Source organism: Cygnus olor, chromosome 3, assembly GCF_009769625.2.
Source record: "Cygnus olor isolate bCygOlo1 chromosome 3, bCygOlo1.pri.v2, whole genome shotgun sequence".
NCBI lineage: Eukaryota > Metazoa > Chordata > Aves > Anseriformes > Anatidae > Cygnus > Cygnus olor.
In genome coordinates this window covers 110,197,107-110,223,292 of record NC_049171.1, presented here as the reverse complement: position 1 = coordinate 110,223,292, position 26,186 = coordinate 110,197,107, and the positions used below count along the sequence as shown (strand labels likewise).

Here is a 26,186-nt window from a genome sequence, read left to right as displayed (position 1 = left end):
GGTCTGGTGGAGAGGAGCACCGGGAAACCACAGACAGGGTTAAAAAGTGAAGGGAGGATGGGAATGAAAGTCAAGTGAGTCCAGGGAGAGCAGGGGCATGGACCTTAACGTGTCAGCTGGAAAAACAGCTGGCTCTTTCCTTATTTACTGCAGCCCTTCTGTGCCTGAGTACCTGTCTCAGCACTGCGGTCTGCGTGTCACTGCTGTTGTGGCCCCTGCCGCACAGGCACAGCGTGCAGCATCAAGCACTGAAGGCCGCAGCGCCGCTGAATGCGAGGGGGGAAGAGAGGCTGTCCCCTCAGGAATGCCCCAGGACCTGACACTTGTACCCTGAGTCTTAATGCATGGAAAATCATTTGGATCCAGGAAAACTGCTCCTCTGTCAAGCGAGGTCTGTCCAGGCCAGAGTTTCATTTCCTGTGGTGGAGGTACACACGTGCCTGGGGGAGATAAGAACAGGGCAAGCGGATGCGATGCTGCCTAAGCCCCATATAAGCTGTGGCTCAGGCTTTTTGAGTAAGAGTTGGCATCCCTGGATTTTTCTGCCTTTAACATAAAGACATCTCAGCTCAAATAGGCTCCCAGGGCCCACAGCTCTTGCGGCAAGGAGTCCAGTGGCTCAGCAACACACTATGAAGTGCCTTCTGTTTGTTTTGAATCTTGTTGCATGATTGCTTTGCTTAAAACCCAGTTTCTCATATGATAGGATGCAGTGAATAACCGTTTCCCATTCACCTTTTAGATGCCACTCATAATTTCCCACCAGCATGCCCAGCCGTCCTTGCAGACGGGTACCAGCACCAGTGGCACCCTAGTTTCTGCCCCGTCCTTTCTGCCTGATTGCTGTCGAGGACGAGTTTGGGGCAAGGTAGGGGGCTGCGAGCAGAAGCAGTGAAGGCACCAGCAAACGCTTCTGCCATCCCTGCGGGGGACCAGTGCCACCACGCAGAGGGGAAGATAGGGCCTGAGCCACCTCGCAGCCTCTGCGTGGGCGTGGAAGACCTCACGGAGCACACAGAGAGGCACTTTGCTGCTGGCAGAGGCAACCTCCTTCGTAATTTGGCAACGCCTGCAATATTGTGACGTTTTTATTTTGAATGCTTTTGCTGATTTAGTGTCACTTCTGTGGAAACTAAACAGCTCTGAGGCAGGAGTGAATTATTAATCTGCTTTGATTTCCTTCCTCTGCCGTGTCTACGTATACAGTATCAGCTCTGCGCTGAGATCACTACTGGAGGGTTGCTGTCTTCAGAAATAGGATGAGTAGAATCCTTTGGAGTTATAACTTGTATGCGCACCAGGATTGTCTATTTTTCCTCTTCCTAGTGGAAAAGTTTCATTAAAAGGCTTCCCTCCAAAGCATTTGCACAGCACACGACTTACTCCTAGGGATTCCCTGTGAGCGTGCTTGCATTAAGCATGGGCAGCACAGGGAGGGGAGAGAGGAAATAATTCACTTGGACAGTAGATGAAAGTGCAGTACAGAGTTAAATCACCTGGGAAAAAGCTTCCTTGTGTGTATTCTTTACTAGTAATTCCCAAGATCATCCTGTCTGCTTACCTTATTTATAAGACATTGTCTTTGTCCTTGCATTTGCTTCTGCTCCAACCAAAGAAAAATTAAGTTTCACTTTTCTCTGCAGCTGCTTTATATTACAATTTCTCAGTCACAGTCACTGTGGTTATAATTTTTTAATTGAAATACGAGATTTCTTTTAATGCACTAAACAACATTGGCCAGATTTGGGCTCTGCAAAACGTGCTTTGTGTTGTTGGCTTTCGTTATCTGTTCTTCAGCCCAGACAGGGTTTCCCTTCAGCCTCTCCTGAATAATGCTGGAAATGGGAGATGGCAAAGGATAAGGTAAGAGTGATTGCTTTCCTGTGCTCCTGGGAAACAGCCACCTGAAGGATGTGTCCTGTGGTGAGCCTGGAGTTGCCTCTCTGGGCCAAGGGGATCTGCTTCTTTCCCTGGGTTATGCTCAGACCTCACAGAGTCTATCCCAGCACCTGCCACGTCTCAGTCCTCTGACACCTTTAAAATAACCTTTTAATGTGACCACCTTACAGCTGGCACCTACCTGTGCCGTTCTGTTTGGTTGGCTGTAGTCTAAGAGCTGAATGAACGCGAAGCCTGTAGTGCTTCCATTCTCTCATCTCTCCAAAATAATATTTTTAGCTGATCCCAGAAGATTTGAAACAAAACAAATGCATGCAGCAGTATTCTAAACTTGCCTAGATGCAAAGCTAAAAACTGCAGCTTGCTGTCATGCGCTGTAGGAGAGGAATTGAGTCAACTCATCTTTTCCAAAAAACATGCTTTTTTTTTTTTCTGTTGTGTGGGAGGAGGAGAGAATTAGTTATTCAGTGGAACGAGGACAATTAAAAGCAAACGCAGCTTCCAGCAATGCTATCATCTGTTCTGTTAGCCCTGAGCAAAACGGAGACAACCTGGCTTTTAATTGGCCTCTTTCTTCCTGGCCTGTGCTTCCAGTTGGCATGGTGGCTGACGTTTTCAGAAGTCTCCGTAGGACTGAGATGAAGACATGCCCGCTTTCGTTTTGCCTGGGCAATCACGTAAAATGTGATTTTTTTTAAAAGCGGGTGAAAGGCTCCGAATTGCAGGGGATTGAGAGGCCGGGTCTCACCTGTCTGCCTGCAGGGAGCTGCCCTGCGATGGGGATGTGTCTGTGGGTCCCATGGCACGATGAGCCCGTGCCACCTCGCTGCTGCTGGAGGGTGAAGGATGTTCAAGGTGGACTGCAGGGATGCAGCGCCTCTCCCATCTGCTGCCCCTTCCCCACAGCCCGTGGTCACAGCAAGGCTGGGCAAGCTGCACCCAGGCTCTGCAGAGCAAAGCTGCCAGGGCCCCAGATTCATTTAATTAAGCTTGGTTTGCTGCTAAGGAGGAGTGAAATGAAACAGAAGCTCTTTTAAACGCCGAATAACAGCGCTGAGCACGGGTATTTAGTGCTTTCTGACTTAACCCGTGTTAAATAAAAGTGGATTCAGAGCAGCTTTCCTGAGAGAGGCAGGGTGAGTGATGCCGAAGCCCTCAGCTCCACCATCGCTCCCGGTGCTTTCAGTGTTACTCAGCATTTCTGCCAGCGTCACTCTTTATCACTTGGAAATCTCACTCCGCCTGTTCTCGAGCAGGGGAAGCAGAAGGTGTGCGTGAGCGCCTTTGGGCGTCGATGAATCAGTGCTCATGTCGCACGCCGGGGCAGCTCCTGGCAGCTGCCTGCCTGGGGAAGCCATCGCCAAAAGCTGGGGCAAACGCCTCTGCAAAAGGGGCTGGCGAGGGACCGTGCCCTGCCAGCCCCGAAGGAAAAACACCACAACCCCTGTGTCATTAAAATAATATTGCCAAATGCGCCGTATTTATACAGTGGAGTGTTTTTCATGCCGTGGAGGCCTGGGATTAGTGATCCTCATGACAGCGTGAATATATTTATAGGCCATGCATGTCTACATTTTGTTATATTTTTATCTTTATAGGCTAATAGTTAATAAAGCCAGGCTGTATTTATGTTTCTGCAGTGAAAATATGTTGAATAGTATCACGCAAGAGGCTTAGGCTCTGCTGGCCCAAAACAATCTTTCAGACTTCAATTTAGGGACCGATTAAGATTACAGAAGTGTAAACGTGGGATGTCAGACATCGGCTTCCCCGGGACAGCCAGGGCAGGGCAAGGCAAAGCCTTTTCTCATGTGGAGAGAGACAAGCAACTGGGAGTCCCCAGGCTGAGGGCATTTAACTCAGCTTTGCTCCTGGTACTCCAAAAAATGATAACACACACGGTGCACGCTGCGTAGCAGCAGCTTCTAAATGATCTTCCTGTCCTCAGTCCAGCTTGCCACCTGGCTGATCCTTGCATCCTGTATAGATACCGTCAGCAGCCGCCCTGCCTTTGCTCCAGGTCCTGCGTGGCGATGCAAAGCGGTGTCAGGTCCCGGCGCCTCCGAGGCGATGCTGTCCCCTTCCTGGCAGAGCCTCCACCGCGGAGCTGGCAGCCGATCCATTTGATGTGGGCTTCGCTGATAGTGGAGAGTGCTAATCTGTTAATCGCAACGTCGCTCTGTACTGAGTCAAATGTCTTACAAAATTCCAGTACAACTGCCTTTTATCTGCCAAACTTGTCATTTCAGAGAAGGAAAGCAGGTTTGCCAGATGTGAGTTTTTCTTTCAAAAAAAAAAGACACCACAACACGCTGATTGGCACTATGTTATTGTCTGTTACATATGAGCTCTTACCGGCTTTATTTTGCTCAGTATGGATGTCAGATGAGCTAGTCTAAAATTATAGTTCTGGCTCTCTGTTGAGAACCATCTCTTAAATTCACTGGAATTTCCCTAGTACTTCAAGGGGGAGAGGGGAAAGAAAACCAGTAAGGGCTCCCAGATTGCACCAACAAATTCCTTCCAGAATTTCAGATGCAAGCTTCTTTGCATCAGCCGATTTTAAAAAGCTTTCTTCGCAACGTAATAAAGAATCTGTGGAAGTCCTCTCCTGTGTTAGTCAGCCCTGTGGCAGGGTCAGCCCTACCTGTGTTCTGCTTGCCAAGTGTTCATCTAACTTACACTTCCAAAATCTGCAATATGGGAGACTCCACAGCCTCTCCAGGTGTTTTGTTTCTCAGTTCAGCTATCCTTGCAGTGAGAAATTGCACCTCATCTTGAACCTAAATCTCCCTAGAAGGTGAGATTTAGCACGTTATGCTTGTTCCCTCCCCAGAGGACGTGGAGGCAATCGGTTTTTGCTCTCTGCTTCTAGCAGCCTTTTACGTATTTGAAAAGCTGTTAGCATGTCTCTTCTCAGCCTTTTCTTCTCTACGCTAAAGGAGTCCTTTGATCTTTCCTCGTAGGTTGTGTTTGCCAGACTGCCGTGGTTCTTGTTTCTGTTTCCTGAACTCTGTCTTCAACTTCAGCACGTCCTCCCTGAGGCCCTCGACTTGCTAAGCGAAGTGAGAAGGTCCCTGCCCATATCCTGCATGCTGCATGTCCCTCAGAAAACTCTTTCCTGTGGGGAAAAATATCCTGATTCTTTGTTTCAGTGCATTTCTGCCCACTGAGAAGCATTTCAGTTTGGCTTGCCTGAGTCCCAAACGCTGAGCAATTCAGATCTCTTACAGTGTCCTCCTTTTGGGTTTTAAGGACAAGGTGACAGGGTTATCCACACCACACCAACCTGGAGTAAACAAATAGTAGTGCTGCTTTCCATGTCACTGCTGCACGCAGGACTGGGGCAGTGCACTCCTGGGATGGTGACAGAGCAAGTTTCACCCTGAAAAACGCCATACAGAAGTTCCCTCCTTACGTGGACTTCTACTTAACCATCAGCTGTATTTGTTTTCTGTGCTTCTCCTGAAGCATCCACAATTCACCACTCTTCAGGGGATAGATCCTGCGTTAGGATCTATCTGATGGGGAGCAGCAGTCTTACACAGCCACGCTGCTCCTGTCTTCCCTGTGAAACCAACTCGTTAATGAACAAAGCTAGAGTTTGTCAGCTCCTGCTCTAATAAGGTAGACTGAAAAGCAAGTTGAGACCAAAGGCTTACCTGCTGTTTGGGATTTTTCTTGTATTTTGTTTTTGTTTTTAAAAATAAAAAAAAGCAACCCAAAGAAAAAGCTTTTGTGTTCTAAGCAGTCGTGCAGAGTTTGAAAATAAAGACATTACAACCTTCTGCAAGAGGTATGCCTGTCATCGATCGGCAGCTTCCCCTGCGTGACACTGAATGAACTCATCCAACAAATGGACCTGGAAGGAAAAGGGGAGGAAAGGTGCCTAAGAAGCCTTAAACCTCTGATATTCAATTTATTAAAATTTAATGGCGAGCTATTAATAATGAATGCAGGCAGGAAGATGGGAGAACTGCAGTATAATGGCCTCAAGATTTCTATTTAGCCAGATTTCTCTACAGAGCTGGGAAAGAAGAGGGCAGCTTTCAAAAGGATGAAAAGACTCCTCGGAGGGACAGATATAAGAAGCAGTCTGCAACAGTCTCTGCGGGCTGGGTAGCTTGGTGGAAGAGTATTTTAAGTGTTTCCTTCATTAAAAGCTGAATTGGGGGGTGGGTGGTGCACATGTCTTTTAAGGAAAAGACGATTGTGAATGCTGAGACCTTGAATATAACATATGGAACTGGGGTCATTTCCTCACTGACAGTGATTTCCTGTGTGAAATTAACTCTTTCTCCCTGCATCTCCCATCTCTCACAGCAGACCTGCAGAAATACAGCCTTCTGCCTCTTTGGGTACACGTCGGGGTCCAGTACAGGCACGGTGGTGGCTGTCAGGGGCACAGCGAGCTAGGGCGGGACAATGTGATGAGCGTTACACCTTGAGCATAAACAACTCACTCGTCTGTTCAGCTCGTAGTAATGTTGTCTAGACCGTTTCCTTTGGTGGCTGCATGAGCCAGCATTATTCAAGTGGAGATATGGCACATCTGTGACTTCCCTTTCCTCGCTGCCAGGCCAGCTGTCTTATCAAAGAGAGAAATGGACTTGGTTAGGCATTACTTGTTTTTGTAAGCCCGTGGTGGCTGCTGTAGTATGCTGTGTTTGGATGTCCCCCTGGATATTGATAATAGGCTTTCTGAGCCTCTGGGACCTCTCCTGTCCCTCAGAGTTTATAAAGCCATTTGCTTACAACCATTTGAGTAGTTTCTTGAAGGCTCCAAAGTAAATTTTACTTGGCCCTGCTGACTCTGAATTCCTCTAATCTCTCCTAACTATTGTTTGAGTTGTTCTTTTCCTCATCTGGCCTGTATTTCCTGTCTCTGGTTGTTAGTATGAAATGTGTTAATAAGCATCTGGATGACATTAACATATTTTGGGAGAACAGAAGCAGGATAAATAGTAGAAATTGAAGGCAGAGCCTAAGTAGGGGTAAATCTATGTTCTTTTATGTTTGCATCAGGAACTACCTCCCAGAACAAGAAATCTTTGCACCTCTTTCTTGTCCTTGTGAAACAGACCCCTAGCATTGATATATCCCAGTCAGGTAGGTATAGAAACAATGCGGACGGGGGAGTTGGCACTCGGTAATAAGAAATGTATGATCTAGAGGGTATCAGAAAGAGCTTGGTGTGGCAGAAAACTGCCTGTGGCCTTCTCAAAAAAAGCCCTGTCCCAGTAAGCATTCCAGTTCTGGCTCTCAGAGCAGGGAATAAAAGGAGGCACGGCAGAGGAGTACTGATCACTTTTCTCTTTGCTTTTCAGGGCTGGGTGAATCCACAGAGCATATCTGAGGCTCTTTTGAACAGTCACCAACAGATGAAGTAATTTGAGGCCTCGCCCACACCACAGTTGATTGAGCCAGCTGCTGTAGGTCATTTAACAGAGGTGCTTTTTAATATGGCGCTAACATCTTATTAAATCAAGTGCTGAAAAATGGCACTTTGATTTTGACGTACTACCCACAAAATATGAGGTGTTTTCTGCTACGTGTTGTTGTCAAGGTGAGAAAACGAATTAGCGTGGATTTTTAATTACTTTGATCTTGAACTCTGATATAAGTTGGAAGGGAAACATTGTCGTAGATAAATAAAGAGGTGGTACAACGGCTGATCAGACCTATGGTGAGGAGCTAGGTCCTGCAAACGCAAGGAGATGATTTCAGTCTTGGTTCTATCTCTAGCTTCTTTGCTCCTGCTGCCTCCTTTCCTATGGAGGCTTCTGCTGGCAGCAAGTAGACACCAGGGAACAAGAAAAGACATGTATTGTCTGAAATCCTGGTGCTCTTTTCTGGAAATCTGGGGAAAGGCTGCCATCTGCTGTAATTTGCCATCTTCAGCAACTAAGTGGTTGCTGAAAATCAAACTGACCTAAACCGAATCATAACAGTCTCGTTGAGGCTGTGCAGAGCTTAGGATACAAGCAAGGTAAGACAATCAAAATGAACTGTGTGCTTAGAGACACGTGGATGTTTTCCTAACAGATCACCCTCCTAATAACAGCTATTACCCATCCCTACAAAGTCATGCCCTTAGAGGAAAAGAATCACCCTTGTTGCCCCCACCTGCCTTAATCCCTGATATTTCCAGTTGGGTTCAGAGATGAGCAGAGGGGCAGCAGTGTTTGTAAGCACCTCTCAGGAAGCTGCTGGCTGGGAGACAGTGTGCTGCTTCCCCAGCTACTGTTCCTGATTTAATCTAGGTGCCCATGGTACCTCTACAGCCTCTCAGCTGTTGTACTTGAAGAGATACTTTCTAAAATGCATAAAGGTGTGTGTCTCCTCTCCGTGGTATGTATGTGATAGCTAAGATATCAACAAGTTAGCTTGGCCACTTCAGCATTACTTGATTAGGATTCATTGTACTTTCTACTGGAGGACCTTGCATCCTGGAAAAGAGCAAAGTCTAAAAACATCTATAATTCAGAGCCCTTATCTCTGTTCTTTATTAAGAAAAAAAAAAAAAAAAACACCACTGCTGAAATTGTGGTAAAACTAAAATCAGATTTGTATCTCTTAAAGTCACTAACATCCTGGCCCTGCGTGGTTGGTACCTCCTTGCTTGCTTCTTTGAAACTGCACATTTTGGCTCACGTTTTCTCACAAACAAGAGGTTTTAGTTTACTTGAGCAAAGAGAGACTGAGAGGCCAGAAAGAATTGTTCCAAATAAATGAGTTATCATGGGAACAGGTGCAAAGGTGGGAACAAAGGACAGGAACTCCTGACACCCTGCCCATTTTGCAAACAGAAATTCAGTGCGCGGCTGTGGGTGGCAGCTTCGATGTATGCCTGTTCCTGGATTACTTTAAGAATCAAACAGTTCTCTCACATGCTCAGAAGAAAAGGATGTGTTTAGGAGATATAGTTGTTAAAACATTTGTGTAGCGCATTGTCTACTTGCTTGCAAGGTGGAGGTAGGGATGGCATCCATTCCTCCGCCAGACAGTGGCTAACGCACTGAACTCTGGTAATGTTAAGACATTTCTCTGCTCCTGCAATACCAGCAGATGATGGAAGGATGGTTGGAAACAGTGAGGCCTGTGAATAAAAATAAATGATTTTGGCTGTGTTTTGTCACAGTAATCAGGAGGTCAAACAGCAAATATTGCTGAAGAAAAGTCAGGTCAGTGTGGTGGGTATTCAAGTCTAAATGGTGTAAGCAGACAGAGAGAAATTTATCAGTAGTATAAAGCTCTGGGTGAGACTGGTGGAAATACCCAGGGTAACATACAGATAGTAAAAAAAGATGAGAGAGAGAGGGACTTCTTCAGGAGTACCTCAAAGAGCAGCAGGATTAAAAAGGAGTCTACTGTCTGCAGAAGAAGTCTTATATAAGAGAGCTGGAGGGCCCTGATAAGGCATCTTAATCCCCATGGATGATTTAAGTAAATGCTGTAGATGAATTCCATATACCAGGCATGCCTTCTTCCCAAACAAGAGAATTTCTAGTTGTGTTTTTCAGTAACTTCCCATGTTGCTATCTAATTTAAAAGTGAAGTCCTGTTTGAATTCAGGGTTGATGATACCAGATTTGCCACTTGGACTAGACTGCTTTCCATTACACTTCCCTGAAAACATCCCGCTAGAATCCCTCCTTTTGTAATGTAGGGATGGCAGTGACTGATTTCAAAGGGAGTGCTGCGTATAACAAAGCTAGCCTCGAAAGCTGACAAATAAAAAAATAAATTAAAAAAAAAAAAAAACAGAGCCCCTGATGACTCAGGTATTAATGTACTCCATCAGACTAAGCTGGTATCTGATAAAATGTGCTCACTCCAGATAGAGAAGCCTCTGTGCTGGAGGCTGGCAGTACCAAGAAGAAGCTGGGTTAAGCATGGATACATCTGCAACATGTCTAATGTGCCAAGAAATGCCCTGAAGCCAGGAGGAAGTCTGCTAGCACTGCAGATATAGAGGAATAAATGCTCTATCACTTAGGAGCAACAGGAGTGATTTGACATCCCTGTTTTATGGGCTGTCCTTATGTTGTGATGGTGTCTCGATGGAGTCTATTTACAACACCATGCCTGGCCTAGATGGAGCCATTGACCTCTACCTTGATCCAACCACTTTTTCTTCCTGCAGGCTTTAGGAACAACCGTTTCCTCCGACACTTTGTACACTCTGAAATACAGTAGTGGCCCAGATCACCCCCATCTCTGAAGGAAAGTGGCATAGGCATTTGTCCTCTCTCCACAGATCCCATCCTGAGCTCCAGTAGTTAGCATCTGGCTGACATGATAAAAGTCATCTTCAAAATTGTCAAAGATGTTGGTTTTGAAAACCACTGACAACGCACTGTAAAACTGCCGTTCCGTTCTGAATCCTATGTTCCTCTCCTTGATGGTTTCTTGTGGCAATGCACACCACGCTCCACTTACACAAGGCATGGAAATGTTTTCCCCAGTATTGGCATGAAAAATTCAGTTGTAAAATCCCTCCGCTTCACTGAAGACAAGGAGAGCAGAAACTCTCCATCTGCTTTCACTGCAGTGTTCATTATTTTACATATTTCTTTTATATCCCCTGCTTCCTCTGAGGAGAGCTTTTCCTTGATGTTTGGTTGTTCCTCTCATTGTTTAATGATGCTCTTTTAGTGACCGGAATACCCACTATACTCAGGGCTCCTGGGGGACTTGCCCCTCTAATTATATTTAATCATTTTTTTCCCTCATATTCTTTATGAATCCCAATATCTTTTAATCTTTTGCTAGCAATACAAGTTGAGGAAAGGTTTTCTGTGAAAGTTTCTGAAAATTGGCAGTACCAGGGCCCTGCAAGCAAGGCCTTTTAAAATACTATAGCACACCAAGAAAGGAGCCTAGATATTACTACAGATAACCCAGCTTTTACAATAGTTGGCTGACAGTTCTGCCACCAAATATTCTTTTCCTTATCTATAACTATCTGATACCTGGGGAAATGTTGAGCTACTTTTTTCTTTTTACTATTAATTTTTTATGCCATAAAACCTACTCCTGTTACTTTTCCAGGAAGACTCCACAGAAAACTCCTTAACCAAAGTGACTGCAGGAAAAAGCCCTGTCATATTTTTGTTGATTCTCAAGAATGCTAATTTAACTCACATATTAAAAAGAAAAAAAAAAAGTGATAGAAAAATTTTCCTGGCTAAAAGTACAGGGGATTGGACTTGTTTACTTAGGAGATTCTTTGTAGTACTGTGTCCCACATACACAGGAATAAGGATGTTTGTCATTTTATATCACCAGGGCACTGTAGCACACTGGCAGCACTGAGTCACGTTCCCCTGCAAAGCCTACGTGGCCCTTGGCAATCAGTAGGAAGCTGAGATAACTGAAATGTTACAGTCAGAAGAATTACCATAAAAACATACTTTATGGATATAAGTCGTACTCAAATAGGCAGATAAACACCACATCAAATGAACTATGGTTTACTGACTCACAATCTCCTCACCAAACTCTGCTGGTAAAGAAATGGCAATTTGTTTTATCTGCAGAGAACTATCAGCATGTTCAGGCTGCAAACACGAGAGTTCACAAGACCAGCCACGCTGTGTGCCCTAGAGAACTTTGTTATGGTTTAAAGGAGCCTTCCCTCTCAAAACTGCTAGAAATCACCCACTAATATCCTACAGTCTAGGCAGGAGGATATACCTTGGGCTGGGCTGGTTTTGTTATTTTTGCAGCGGTGTTTAACCAAAAGATGACAGCCAGAAAAGCAAGCAGTAGGACGTAAGTGCAAGTCTGTCATCCTTTCACTCCAGTCCACAAATATCATTCAGCATCATTTTATTCTTACCAAGGGGAACAGAGAGCTTTGCTGTTACTACAGAATGCTGCAGGACAGTAAAAACATTCGATTCAGAGATAATGTCAATGAAGCATAAAGTAGAAAATCAAACGACTGGTTATTCACTCTTTCCCTGTGTAAGTAGATAACAAGAAGCTTTTCATTGCAACTGAAAAACATTAAAGATCATGGGAGGGCGCACAGCTAAAAGGTCACTTGAGTGTACGGCTTTCCTGTATGTCTGCAGCACAACTCATCATTTAAATGCACCTCTTTGGTGAAAGAGAAACAAAGACCTGAGGTTTTCAACCTGAACAGTACTTCCTGGGCAAGTGTCACATAAGGGGTAGGTCCAGCTCTACATAAAGGTTATTTCATGCTAAGCGAGTGATGCCAAATTTCTATTTAAAGTTGCTCTGAGTGATTGACTGAGGATAACCAGGCAGGAAGTCCTCCTGAGTAGAGCAAGGACGCTTCAAAATCGGCGGTCTGAACCACACCAGCCAAGCACCGAGGTCAGCCCTTGGTCAGGGCCTGGCTGTCAGGGGCCAGGGCTGGACGCGACGCAGCAGCGGGTGCCTCAGCACCTGACTCACCCACAGCAGGCTTACAAAATGGCGCACGCAGCGCTGGCCTTTGGCCTCAGGCTGACCCAGAGGGCTGGAGAGGGGAAAACTGGTTTACCACTGAGGCTGTGGGAAGGGCTTTCCCTTCACAAATGGTGGCTGTAGTTAATAACCACCCACAGCTGCTCCTCTGCTGGGCATTCCCTTTCTTTCTGCCTTTCCCTTCCTTTCCTGTCCCCTCCCATCTATTTCTTTGCCAGGGGGAAGTGGTTATGTACATACTCCCGGGTCCCTTTCCAAAAAGTCAGTCAGGCTACTGAAAACAAGCAATGAATATGGTTTGGACAAGCCTGGCTGACTTTCCATCTCACTTCAGAGTGCTTGCAGGAGCCACGGGGGCACCCCCAGCCAGTCTGTAGCAATGACGAGCCAGTGAGGCAGGAATGCCATCCCAAACCCCCACGGCTGAGGACATCCGTCAGAAGCAATAGTAAGTAACACAAACCAGACCCAGAGCAGAGCACAGGACTAACACGGCCTCCATTCCTCCCGCAGCCTCTTGGACTTTCTTTCTGCTAAGTGTGATTGCCAGATCACTCACCTCTTGAACTCCACCGCTTGGAGCTTCCTAGATCTTAAAAACACTGGAGTCACAGCACAGGTCTTACAGTGCTGTGCACGGCTACTTCATCCAGAGGTGGTACTCACAGGCTCCTCCAGCTGGCTCTGCTTCTTACTGATAGACCTCAGTCTCACGGCATCGTCAGTGTTGAAAGGAAAATGACCCCTGGCAAACACGTGGAATATTTTTTGATTACTAGGAACTGGTAAATCTTCAGCATTACCGTTCCCCCACCCTAGATTTACAACCTATTTCAAAGACATTACTGATTTTATTGGCTTTATCCATATGAGTAAATTCTGCAAACTCAGTGTTTCTGCAGTATGGATCTATATACAATGATCAGTTTTACATTATGTGCATGATCTCATATTTTATTGCAACTGTGCCATATTTTTGGGATTAAAGGACAGAGAGAGACACATTTTCCCCATGAGAAACATGTCAAACATGTGCCTACAATCTGAACACAGCTGTGGCTGTTAGGGACAAAGAGATTTCTGCCAGGTAGTGGAAAAGATGCTACAAAAATATGGTGAGAGAAGTTTACAGGTTGCTGGAGGGAAATTCCTGTTGGCTTCCTAACAAGCATGTAATATTTAACATGCTTTTTTTTGCTCCTTTTGCTATTCCAGCTACCAGTAAAACCTGTTTGAGCTCTGCTGAAATTATATTAATAGCAGTACCTCAGAAAGCCAAGCATGGTATTTTAAAGCGAGAGAAAGTACAGCTTTATTTTCTAAATTGTGGCTAGGAAAGGTATAATGGATGTAAAGAGGATGAACTAGTGGTGCTGATGACATCAGAAGTTGAAGTTTACAACAGTTATGATGTAACAGTAATATTGAACTAACAATTCTTTTTCTGTAGTGCCACGTTTTCTGCTTTTTAACCTCATCAAATAAACCTTGCATAAATCTCTTGCAGGGTAAGACAGAATATGAGGTTACATTGCAGCTTCACACACAGAACAGCTAACAGTGTTGTTTCAGCCTACAGCAGTGTGACAGCAGGCTGTCACACACACAACTGGTAATCAGTGGGCCAGGCTTAGTAGCCACCACTCCAGTCCACACAGGAGCACGTTAAGCTGTGCTTTCAATATGCTTTGCAATTAAATGTTTGGTGCTGTGTGAGTAGTGAGCCACAAAGACATTGTAAAAAAAATGGCAGGAATATTCTTATGCAAAATGCTTGTGATCCACTCTCCGGTTGTTTCAGCTTCAGGGTGTTAACCTGGATCAACACTAGCAACAACACAAACATCCAAACATCCATTTTCAACACTGGGCATGACACTACCAATTCCAAACAGCTCTGGAAGGTTTTACTCACTGGAAAACAGCGATATTGATATTGTGAATGAAAGGGAGCCGAAGGTATTCCCTGTGCCCTCAATAAAATATGATGTTGTGCAGCTAGGGCTGTGAGACATGCAGGCAGGGGCTGTGATTGTTGCAGAGATGGCCAGCATGCTCACACACTTCCATGTGGACTGTTGACGAGGAGTTTGGCTTTGTAGCGTCAGGTCAGCTGGGGCCTTCCAGATAGGTAAACAAGAGGGAAGTAATTGCGAAGTAAGCATCTTAGGACCCTTTTTTGTGCTCCATGGCATCACTCAGGATTTCACAGTTTGAATACTGGGGACCCATGAATGCATCCAGGCATGCAGTGGCCTGAGAGAATGAAATTTAAGCAGAAATGAAAGCAGAAAAACTGCAGCCACAGATTTACATTGCCCTCTGAGGGTAATGAACACTAATGAAATCCTCCCACCTAGAACTCTCAAGCATTCCTTTCTGCAGTGTCTGAGAAGTTGACATGAGCTCCACAAACCAACAAGAACATAACTGTGGGCTGGGCGGGACAACAGGTCCCACAAATAGTTGTGCCCTATTTGGGATACCTGACCCAAGAGATTACACATCCTGGTCCAAAAGCTGCAACTCCGCCTAACTCTTACACTTGTGCTGATGCTAGACAAGAGAGTAGTCCCACTGGAAACTACAGCCCAAGTGTGTAAATACACAGGTGCGAATAGCTGTGTCATTTGCCTGCTGGAGACAAAGTTTTAGCAAAACACAGCTTTGAAGTGACGAAGACACATGCAGTCCACCCTGTGAACACAACATCCACACACCTGAAACTGCGGCCTCTACCATGGGATGTACAATGGCTTCTTTGCTGCTGGGTCCATGCTTTAAATTTACTGAGGTTATAGATTATTATATTTATAATGTTATTCTTTGGAATAATCCTTTCATAGCTGATGGTAGCAATGCTAGTACAATTTCTTTAGCCTGATGCAGCCATTTGCTGTGTTGCAAACTAAGTCAGACAGGAAAAATGAAAAGGGATACTGCACTCATAAAACGAACTCTTCCCAGAACCAGCAGTGAAATGCAGAATAATGTCCTTAAAACAGGGTTCCATGGACAGCAGTGTCTTGCATTTGCTTCCTGTTATTCACTACTGTGTAATGTGTGTGCATGTATGTATGTCTCTCTTCTGCATCCACAACTAATTTCTTCTCTTGCAATAAAAGCCCACTCTGCTGCACTAGCAACTGGGGAGGTAGGGGTAGGGGGGGTTGTTATGGATGTCGGTGGTTTTCTGTTGCCATTACTACATATGATAAGTGAAAAGCTAAAGATAGGGGCCTGCTACTTGGCAGAGGAGCACCCTGAGCAGAAGAAGGGCAAACACAGGTCAGGTCAGGTCCAGCGCTCTCAAAGAAACAACCAAAGAATCCCTGCAACTCTCAGGTGCTCGATCCTGGTGACTGCCATTTGGGACTTACTGCTCCGGAGTCTGCAAAGCAGATTGTACCTAACTAAGGTCTGTCAACATTCACCGCCGAGGAGTGAGAAAACATCTTAAACCCAGCTGTGGTGACGTGTTGAGCGAGCTGGACTGCTTGGGCCTGGCTGCCAAATTCTTCTCACGCAGTTACGCTGCAGTCACGCCAGGCAGGACAAACAGTGCTTGATGTCAGCAGAGGGGCAGGCGCATTCGTGAGCTGGCAAGCTGTGGATATGCAGGGTGTGAATTTCCACAGACACACACTCACCCAGCTTACGTAGCCATCGGCCCATGGTGACACGTCCACGTGCCTTTTTGCTCCTTAATGTGAATGGAATTGCTGCTATTGATTAATCAGAGCCTCGAGTGCCCCTGCACTGTGATACCTTTTGTTGCTCAGAGTGTGTTTAAGACATGGTAAGGCGTGAGGTGTTTCACTGGGATGTGACGTGCCCCTGTATTTCACAGAATAACGAGAGTATCCTGAGCTGTAAGTGACCCACAAAGAAGCCCAACTCCTGGCTGCACACAGGAGCACCCAAAGATCAGACCAGGTGTCTGAGAGCATTGTCCAAATGCTTCTTGAGCTCTGGCAGGTTTGGTGCTGGGATCACTGCCCTGGGGAGCCTGTCCCAGCGCCCGAGCACCCTCTAGGCAACGCACCTTTCCCTAACACCCATCCTGACCCTCCCCTATCGCAAACTTCACCACCTTTGGTGGCCTGCTACGCAATTAGATCCTAAAACACAAGCCTGAGGGGCACTTCAGGCGTTACAAAGAAGCAGATTTCAGGCCACACCGTGTGCCCGACACCTCCGTCCCCATCCACCCCACAGCGGAGCCAAGCCCCCCGCTCCGGCCCCTCAAATGGCGGCGCTGCCCGAGGCCGCCCCGGCCGGCCGGGGGCAGCCCCTTCCGCCGGCCGCCGCTCCTCCCCCGGGCGGCGGGGAGAAGGCGGTGCCTCGGCTCCTCCTCTCTGCCTCCTCCGTGCCTCCTCCGTGCCGACACAGCCACCGCCAGCGCCCGGGCCGCTTCCCGGGGCCGCCCTGAGCCCGGGGCAGCGACGTGTCGCCGCGCTAGGCCGCGCCGCCCGGCCCGGCGCCGCAGGTAGGCAGCGGGGAGCCGCCCCCGGCCGCCCGCCCGCCGCTAGGCCGCCCGCACAGGTGCCGCCCCAGGCCGGGGGCTCAGCCCCGGGCCCCCCTCGGGAGAGGCCGGGAAAGTTGAATAATTTTCCTCGGGGCCCTTTGTCCGGGCCGCCCCCGGCCCGTGTGCGCTGCGAGCCGGGCGGCCGGGGCGCTGAGGGAAGGGGCGCCAAGTCGGGGAGCGTGCAGCCTTTATCTCTAAATATATATTTCGGATTTCCATGGCAACCCCGGGCAGTTCTGAAAGTGGTGACTGGTGGTTTTGTGTTGTCCCCCCCACCCCCCGCGGGAAGGCGTTGAGTGTGGAAATGTCAGCGTTGTGTCAGCCTTCCCCGGCCGGGCTCTAACTGGGCTCTTCCACGCAGGTCCTCGGCGCGCTGCTGCCCGGCTACAACATCAGGCGGTTTTCTGTATGATGCAACTGGAAGAGATATGACGACGGCCTTCTTCAGATGCTCTTGGAGTATTTTCACTAAGGTACGGCGTGGTGGTACCGTGCTTGTCACGTTTGGCTTTTATACTGACCAGCGTAACGCTTGGAGCAAATATTTTGGGTTTTCACAGTAATGCTTGCGCTTGCTTCCATGCCCAACTGGGATGGGGAGCACAAAAGGATTTGTTTGTTTATAAATACCATTCAGAAGTGTGGTGGTTCCTGAGTTTATAGACAAACATAATCACAGCCACTTCCTTCGTGGTTGTGGCACTGAGGGTCACGGTTGTGGCACTGAGGGACGTGGTTTAATGATGGGACTCAGTATGTCAGGTTGATGGTTAGCTTTACGATTTTTTAAGGCCTTTTCCAACCTAGGTGATTCTGTGATTCTATGACAAAATTGTAGAGAAACATTGTTTCTTACCTTTCTTTACTGTAATTTTCCAAATGCAATATGCCCTGTTGAGAGGGGATGTAGCTATGTGTGTTTGTCAAATGCTGACCACCTGTATCACCAAAACATGAACTTTCTCTCTCTTTGTCCAGTTTTGGCCTTACCATTTTATTGATTCCCTTTTCCTTAACCATTGTTCTTATATTCTATAAATACTTTGGATTTCCGTTAGAGAACATCGAGTGATCTCAAACTTGCAAAGTACCAGTTCTAAAGTATATCAAAATATTTATTTGATGAAAGACTTGGATATGTACTTCTGAGACTTTTCAAGTAGAAGCAGTGTATTGACTTTACTGTCTTACTTGCATCCTGTCTGATGGAGTCCTTAACAAGAAGAAGGCATGTGGAACAAAGATCCCCAAGTGTAACCACAGTTGCCCTGTACAGCTACAGCAGCTTTGTGTCCCCGTGAAAAAGTCTTCTTACTGAAAACCCTGACTGCAGTACGTTAATTGTTGTAGTGGCTGCAATAATTGCTGCTTTAGTGTGAGAGCCAGTGTGACTCTTTCCCAAATCGTAATATATGCAAAAGGTGTAGTTCCCTCGAAATCCTCTGGAAGTCGGACAGTACTTCCACTGGGTAGGAAAACAATGCCTAAAATCAACTAATTGACATATCTACAGCTCTCTAAGCAAAAGCCACAGTGCATCGTGCTGGCAGCCTCATCAATGAGGTCTGAAGGCGGTGTGCTGAGAAACAGCTCAACCTCTCTCATCCCATTTGCCAATAACATCTGGGGACTTCCCCCCTGGGTGTCCCTGTGTGTTCATCACTATCTTTCTGTTGTAGGAGTCTGGTGCACATATAGTGGAATTCTGCTTTTCTGTTGCCAGCATGAACTTCACAGGAGAAAAGGGACATGTATTTCCAAGGCTGAACAGAAACATTTCCTTGAGAAGTGTCAGGAGCCACTAGAGAGGGCAGAGAAAGCAGTCTGCAGACTTGTTCTTTGTTGGTTTGAGTGAGAAGAAGTTGGGAAGTGGAATCATATAGGTATCATTTCTCCTTTTGGGGCTCCAACTTGGTGTAAAAGCCACTTCTGCTTTCCCTCTTCAGACTTTTGGGGAAATGAGGAACCGTATGTTTCTTGAGCAGAAGAGTCAAGGGCCACAGACATCTTAAAATCCAGGATTTAAAATCCTCCAAGTTGTGAAGCTCAGCCAACCTTTTTTTTTTTTTTAACCTTTATTTTGTTGATTCTTGCTGTTTTATGGATAAGGCATAAAGAGAGAGAGGGTGAGAACGAATGGGTGTTCTATGTATATATTTCGGGGGCTTCATATGGTTAATTCCAAAGAAATATTCTCCAACACATATAAGGTTCTATGTATCTAACTTTTTGCACCTCCCTCGCCTAGGTATTAGGCTTTAAAAAAATCTATGTATTCTTTTCAAAAGAATGTACTAAGTTATTTTCTTCCTACTTAAAAATGGTGGATCTGTTTTCTGACCAGATGTTCCAAAATACTCATCTTTGGATAGAGAAAATGCTAGGATATTTCTACTATGAATCTGGTCTTAAAACATAAAAAGAAACACGCACACACCCCACCTAAGGTGGCATGCAGTAGGTTATTATAGTTGGAGTAGCATATCTGGTGCTTCGCAATATAGTAGAGTGTGTCCATTGGTATTATACAGTTACTGTAAGCAACAATGTAAGACCTTGCTTTTATTTTTTGGTATTCTAAATGTAGCATAACCATGCTCTGTTTTTTATGTTTATAGAAATATTTTTCACTCTTGTAAGTGGAAGCTCTTTGTGGGATGAAAAGGCAGTGATGAGGTGATCCCTTTCGATTGATGATCTGTTGGGATGGTATTAAGATCACAAGAACTATTAACAGACACGGGTGGCACTTGCCGATCCACCCCAAGGTAAAGTTTTGGTGGTCTTGCTTGCTGAATACTTGCCCTACAGAGTGGCTTCCTGCCTCTCGCTCATGGACTGGGGTTGATCAATAAGACTTTGTAGAAAGTATGATGTGCCAGCTTTTGGATAACCCCTGATCTCAGCTTTTTGCATAATGTCAAAGCTGTTAAATATCTTTATTTGGCTATTTCATAGCTGCTTGCAGTTTTTCAGAGCTGTGGTATGGCTTTGGAAAGGCATGATTCTCATGAAAAATCACATTTTTAGAAAATTAGTTTCAGATTAATGAATTGAGCCTAACCCTGACAAAGACAGCAAGTGGAAAGCCTGCGCAGGGAAACCCGCTGTTGACGCAAATCCCCGTGAGCTTCTGTCAGACTCCTTTCAAGAAGTCAGAACCTTACTGTTACAGTTTTTGCTGTGGCTGATGTAGTTCTGCCTTTCCTCAAAATGTCACTACTCCACAGGCTCTGCCTTTGACAGACTTCTAGCTGGAGTGTCTGCCGGGGCTCCTTGATCTTTGTTCAGCTGCACCTACCTTTGTGGAGGTATATGAGATGCTCGTATTTCACCATTTTCCAAGGAGATGATGTGCACTGTAATGCCGATGCCTGACAAGAGTACAAAGATTTCACTCCTTTATTGTGTGATAGTGTGGGCAAATAACCACAAGGCCTTTTTTTTTTTCTGATATAGGTTTTTACTCCTTTGTTAATTGTTTCTGAATGATTCTACCACTCCTGGCATTGAAGAACTCCATGCATAATGACCTAAATAGCTGTAGGAAAGACTGTTGCAGCACAGAAGCTGCATTCTGACTTCAGCTTAGCGTTCATCATTGGGAAGTTAGGTTTCCAGATGAGAAGAAATGCATTTGGTACATTGGGTATATCGCAGATGTTCTGTTTAATTTGTTTCATTTAATACCTGGAGAACTGTGAAATACTACTTCTGACATAGCTTGTCTGTAGGGAGATAGATCTCTCTCAAATATTTAACAAAATGTTTACACTTGCTTATTATTCTAAATAATTTGGGGTATGCTCACTCAAACAACCATAGGCTATTCAGCACTGGGGGCTTTACAGGGCAACTTTTTTCAGAGGATCTTATTTTTATGTTTAAAGAAGTGATGCTCAGCTAAAGCTCACGTTGCTCTCTTTTATTTTTATTTTCATTTTAAATCTACTGTCAAGGTGACTTCAGCTAGGGAAGGCAAAAGAAACTGGTACAAACTCTCATGGTATGAAAATCTGGTGCTGTTTTGCCCTGGCCTTGTGGTCTGCACACAGTGCAGTAGGGATGTAGCTGTCTTGTCCTTTGTAGTCAGATCACTTTTTTTTCTTGCCAGTTTCCTCATTTGAGGAAGGCTCTGCAAGGTGGTGTTATGAAGGAGATGGTACAAGACAGGATGGTGGCATTGCTCTTTAAGCTTTTCAAACGCTCTTGCTTTTATGTGGTCCCTGGAAGTGGGTTGCTGAGCAAGTAGCACGGTCTGTCTCGGCTCAGCACGGCCCAACCAGTTACGGAATATGCTGGCTTGTGACAGCACGCGTGGCGGAGAGCAGGGCCGATGAGAGATGTGGATAACTGATAAATGGCTTCCTTGTCAGGTTGCTTTCCTTACAGCAAAGCTGATCTGGGCGGTCATCACTCCTGCTAACTTTGTGGACAAGGTGGGAGTACGAGATTGGAAATGCTATTAAAAGGTGTGCGGGAACGCACTGAAATACTTGTGCATGTGTGAACAGAAATACACATGTAATTATTCAGCTTTCAGAAGGCTGGGCTGACACAGGCTCCTCACCAAGTTGTGTAAGGAAGCGTGCTGCTGGGATGCGCACCAAGCGTGGATGGCTTCTCCTGGGGACAAGTCACAGCTCTCCTCCGACTCTAGCCTTGCCTTCCCCCAACAATCTGCTTCTTGCTCTGGAGCCTCAGGATGTAAATAGGTATTCAGAAAAAGCTCGAGTTCACAGAACAGCTTCCGCAGCCTTAACCTCATTCTCTGAAGCCGCTTAAATCTTTTTTCTAAAAGCTAACCCTCTTGGCTCCCCTCCTGAAAGAGAGATGTCTGTCTTGAGGTGTGGGGGCAAGCGAGGAAACTTCAGCCCGAGGAATTAGCTAGTTGAAGGAAACTGAAAGCTTGCCCAGGCTGCTCCATATTGTCTTACAAAGGTGGTGTGTACTTTGCTCGTACCACGGTTTCCTTGTTACAAGGTTAAATCCTGCTGATTCAACAAAGAGCTGTAAAATAGCGGTGGGAAACCTAGACTTTTGAGGACAGGGTAAATACACCGGACCAATAACAGGCACATCATTGCCTGTTGAGGTCCTGGAAGCAATCCCTGGTGCATTTTTCTCTCCCAGTAACGTTTCAGGTATCCTTTTCCTGATAAGTATCTCCCGTGTTTATCACTTCTCTGGAAATAGTAAAATGTTTTGCTTTAATGTGAGTTGTGGGTGGCTTCTGATGGTTTTCTGTTCCAAAAGGGCCTCTTCTCAGGTGTTGTGCTTGAAGCCAAAACTGCGTTTGGAGAGGAGCTTCTATGAATAACATGGAGGTTTGGAGTTAATAAGCTCTGTGTTCCTGGGTGTCTATTGTAGTACCAGCTAACTAATCAAAACTACCAATTTAAGTTGGAGGTATTGCTAGTAGGTTAGATTTATTTTCATTTGAGAGGTAGAGTGCAGATAAAGGAGAAATTACTACTTACTTCTGCACCTTGCAGGGACTGTGCTGGCTTCATAAATTCTAATTTGTATTGTTAGTACAAAATTACAGCTTTACAAACCAGAGCATGCACACATGAAAATTCCCAGTAAAAAAATAAGATTAATTCACTTGAAGTTGCTACCTCAAGTAGCAAACAGAAAAGTGCTTGATAGTGCTAACAGCAAACTGCCAGAAAATGAGGAAATATGAGAACAAAGCTAACCACAAATAGGTGAGGTTTAGTTTGTGCCTTGTATGATATAGTGTGTTTATGGAGCTGCATACTGCTGTTTCAGTACCAAAGGCTTCACCATCTGAAAAACAGAGGGTGAGTAACAGAATATGGAAAGGCAGTTTCCAAGGAACTTCACCCAATTGTTAAGAGTTTAAAAAAACCAACACATGCACAGGAGTTACAGCCATCCCATGCAATCACTTCTGAGTAATACTCAGAAGTTTAATCGTTTGTTGTGCTCTTCTTTTAACTGCTGAAAGCTTGCTTGTGTAACTTCAGTCATAGTGCAGTCATCACAGAACTTGTTAAAATTGATGTGATTAAGATATTCCTAACTGCGCAGATCTCATACAGTGCTGAGTGTACAGTATCCAAGCATGTGGTTATTGCATTTATCATTACAGACATTTTATTCAATGCTGTTTGTTGTACGACTGTGTCATATCATAGTTGCCAAGCCTGTTATTGAATGAGAATGTTTTCTAGAGGAAGCTGTGTAATGGTTAAATATGAAATACTAATCTTCATGTGTTCAGTCCGTAAGAGTGCTGTAAATTTGTATCATCAAAGCTGTTTTCTTTGTGGTGGTTGAATTTGAAGGGAAAAAAAGTTTAACTTCAGTGACAGTAAGTCATTACAACAACAGTGTAATTTAACGTCATTCTTTAACTAAGGAAATTAATAGTGTGTACAGGATAGGTTTAAAATGTTAAAGGCATGTTGCAAATACAGCCATAATCGTCTATTTCCATTATTTCTCTAGCATCTAATCCCTTAAATTTTTTACTATGTTAGTTTAGTATGCATTGCTAGACAAGATGTGAGTAAATTACAGTGATTACTGGAGAGAACAGAGTTAATCTAACCCAGTTTTAATTGGATGTCATTTAAATATTGATGTCATGAAGTTACCCAGATGCGTATTCTTGCTGCACATATGCTCTCCTAAGCAGGAGGCTCAGGGGATGCACCATCTCCTAACTCATCCCACACAGCTTATGCAGTTCACTCCATTTACCTGCATTTCACTTGTGTAAGTTGAAAGAGTTAAAATATCCTGCAGCAGTTTTGTTCTACATTAATGTTGAAAGTCATTGTTTTTAGGGTGTTTAAATCAGCAACTTTATGTATCGCTGCGTATTTTAAAACGCTGATTCAGAAGGCTGGTTATAAATCCATTTATCTTGGAAGTGGTTAGCAGTGTAGCACGAGGAAAGGCTGTTCTGCTGGTGAGCAAGTGAAACAGCATTTTTGGGTTGTCTGCAAGCTTAACATACACAGAAGGGCTCAGGTGTAGGCCAGCATTTTTGTCTTAATATAGGCTTCTCACATTTTCCTTGGTAATTTGGATTTAATTCTGGTAATTCTGTCCAGTTGTCTGTCTTTTTTCTTTTTTCTTCCTCTATGTGAAGCAATGCTTCGTAATTTAAGGACTGCAGTTTGGGGAATGCCCGTTTTTGGCAGCATAGATAAGAATATTCCTCTGCAAATGTGGCTGTTCGCTGAGGTTAATTATCCATAAGGCCCTGACTTATGAGTCTACTAGAATAGCTGTTAACTATGAATAATTTAGTGCAGCATCGTATTGCATGCCACTTAAGAAGGTCTCTGTCTGTGAATCTTTATATCTTGTTGAAATCCACTTCACTCATTGAAATTCTGTTGTGCTCTTCTCGTTCCGTTTTAAGGTTCTGTCAGTGTCCAAAGGCAATGTGAATTTTTATTACTTTTTTACCCTAAAACATACCTGTGAAAGAGGAGGTATCATTCCTTTTTGAAAATTTGAGGTATTAAGCTTGTCCACATTGTTAAATTGGCCTTTAAATGTATTTTAAATCTTGCTCTTGCACAGTGCAGTTAGCATTTTCTCCGCTGAGATTTATGTACTTCAGACAATTTGCATCTTAGAAAATACTTTGAAGCAATACTTCATTATAGGGGAAGGATAGAGGTTTAATGAAAGACTTGCTAACAAGAGTACAAGATTTTGGTGCTTCCTACAAATTGCTTTAGTTGCTCACACATCTCGGAGGAAAAACTGCAAATACACAACTTTGAAGCAGTTCCAAGTGCAGATAAATTTGCTGTATGCCTTTAGGAGACTTGATTATTACATCTTAGCACCGGATGTGTTTTTCAAGAATACTAAAGTGATATTGTTCTGTCATTATCACGAGTGAGATTTTTCACAAAACACCCCAGAACGTTAGGGAAGAGTTTCATAAAGAAAGAATATGCTTTGGAAATGCTGAGAGACACAAAAATGTGAAGGCGTAACAAAAGTAGTACTGAAAAAAGTTTTCTTTGGAACATTTTAGGGAGAGAGACTGATGCTTAATGATGTCTAAGGAAGGACTGTCTGACATTTGAGATGTTTTGCTCTGTTTTTTCCCTGTATTGCTGCATCCAGACTTCCCTTAGTGCTCCTATTGTTTCTCTTGAGTGATAACTTCAGTATTGACTGAATTGGAAACCTGGGATACTCCTTCCCCCCAAAAAGGGGAGACAGATTTTCAGCTCTTCTGCACGTTTGTGGGTCCTGCTGGTCTATTTTCACCCCCTTTAAAAATCGCTTTTAAAGCACATGGAAGCACGTCACCCTCATTGTCGTACAGCATGGTTAGGAGGGGGAAAAGGCAAGTGTGCATCAGCACTGTGCTCAGCGTTTGCTTGTTTTTATGCTCCTGCTCATTGGGATGCTGTCTTATAGCTGTGCATATCTTAGCTTGTCTTCAGAACTGTTTTGTAGGGCACTTCCAACCCCGGTTAGAAAGCAGAACTTTTTTTCCAGATGAGATTGGCTGCAACGTATGTGCTGCTGTTAGAAGTTGACACGGTGACGTGCAGTCATCCCTTGGTGCCTACTCGAGTGACTGAAGATGAAATAGGCCTTTTATCTTCTTGTGCTCCCTCACAGGGTAGTAAGTAATTTAGGTGTCCCTTAAGGGTTGGTAGTTAAGCGTTCAGATTTTGCTGGATGTGTTTATTTCTCTTTAGAGGCAAGGATTCAGATCAGTCCCTTTGAACAGGCACTCTTTGAGCCGGGCATTATAGGGAAGTTTTAATAAACTCTCCAACCTGTAATAGTTCTGCAGTTTATGACTGAGCTGGCCAACACTTTGATAGAAATGCAGCTTTGTTTGCAGACGGAGGAAACTCGTGTTGGTGTTCAGTCCTGGTGTAAAATTTCTAAGGGTGTTTATTTTCAAATGAAGTCTTTAAAATTCATCTGAAGATTAGTGGGACTTTCCCTCCTCCAGGGCTTTTTGATCTGTGTTATGATCGTCTTCTCTGTGCGAGTGCTTTTTGTACGGAAATAAACTCTACTGTGCTGTGCTAGACAACCACAAGAAGTGGAATTGCCATTTTTCCTGGATGGTGTTACAGAAGATGTTTGTGCTTTGAGTCGTACGTGCTCGTGTTTTTCTGATGCACGTGGCGTGCTCTTCAGATCCTGATTTGTCTGAAACTCGAGGATGCCCTCCGACATCAGATTTCAGCTGCTGTAAATGATTAATGCTGTATCATTCGCGTGGGTCGTCGCCGCTGGGCTCTCCCCAAACAGCAGGCGTAGGTTTTAGAGCTCCTTTGGAAAAACCAGC

The 26,186-nt window shown here is 44.9% G+C and overlaps 1 protein-coding gene across 2 annotated transcripts in view; it reads left to right on the top strand.

Annotated features, from left to right (window-relative positions):
• Positions 1 to 16,639: 16,639 nt before the first annotated feature.
• VPS54 (VPS54 subunit of GARP complex) overlaps positions 16,640 to 26,186 on the top strand; it is a 41,563-nt gene continuing 32,016 nt past the window's right edge. The window contains exons 1-3 of one of the 2 annotated variants that reach the window (XM_040553613.1): positions 16,640 to 16,831; positions 17,232 to 17,343; positions 19,489 to 19,638. The gene's annotated coding sequence lies outside the window, so the exon portion shown is untranslated. The remainder of the gene's footprint in view (positions 16,832 to 17,231; positions 17,344 to 19,488; positions 19,639 to 26,186) is intronic. The other variant, XM_040553612.1, reaches the window with a different exon arrangement.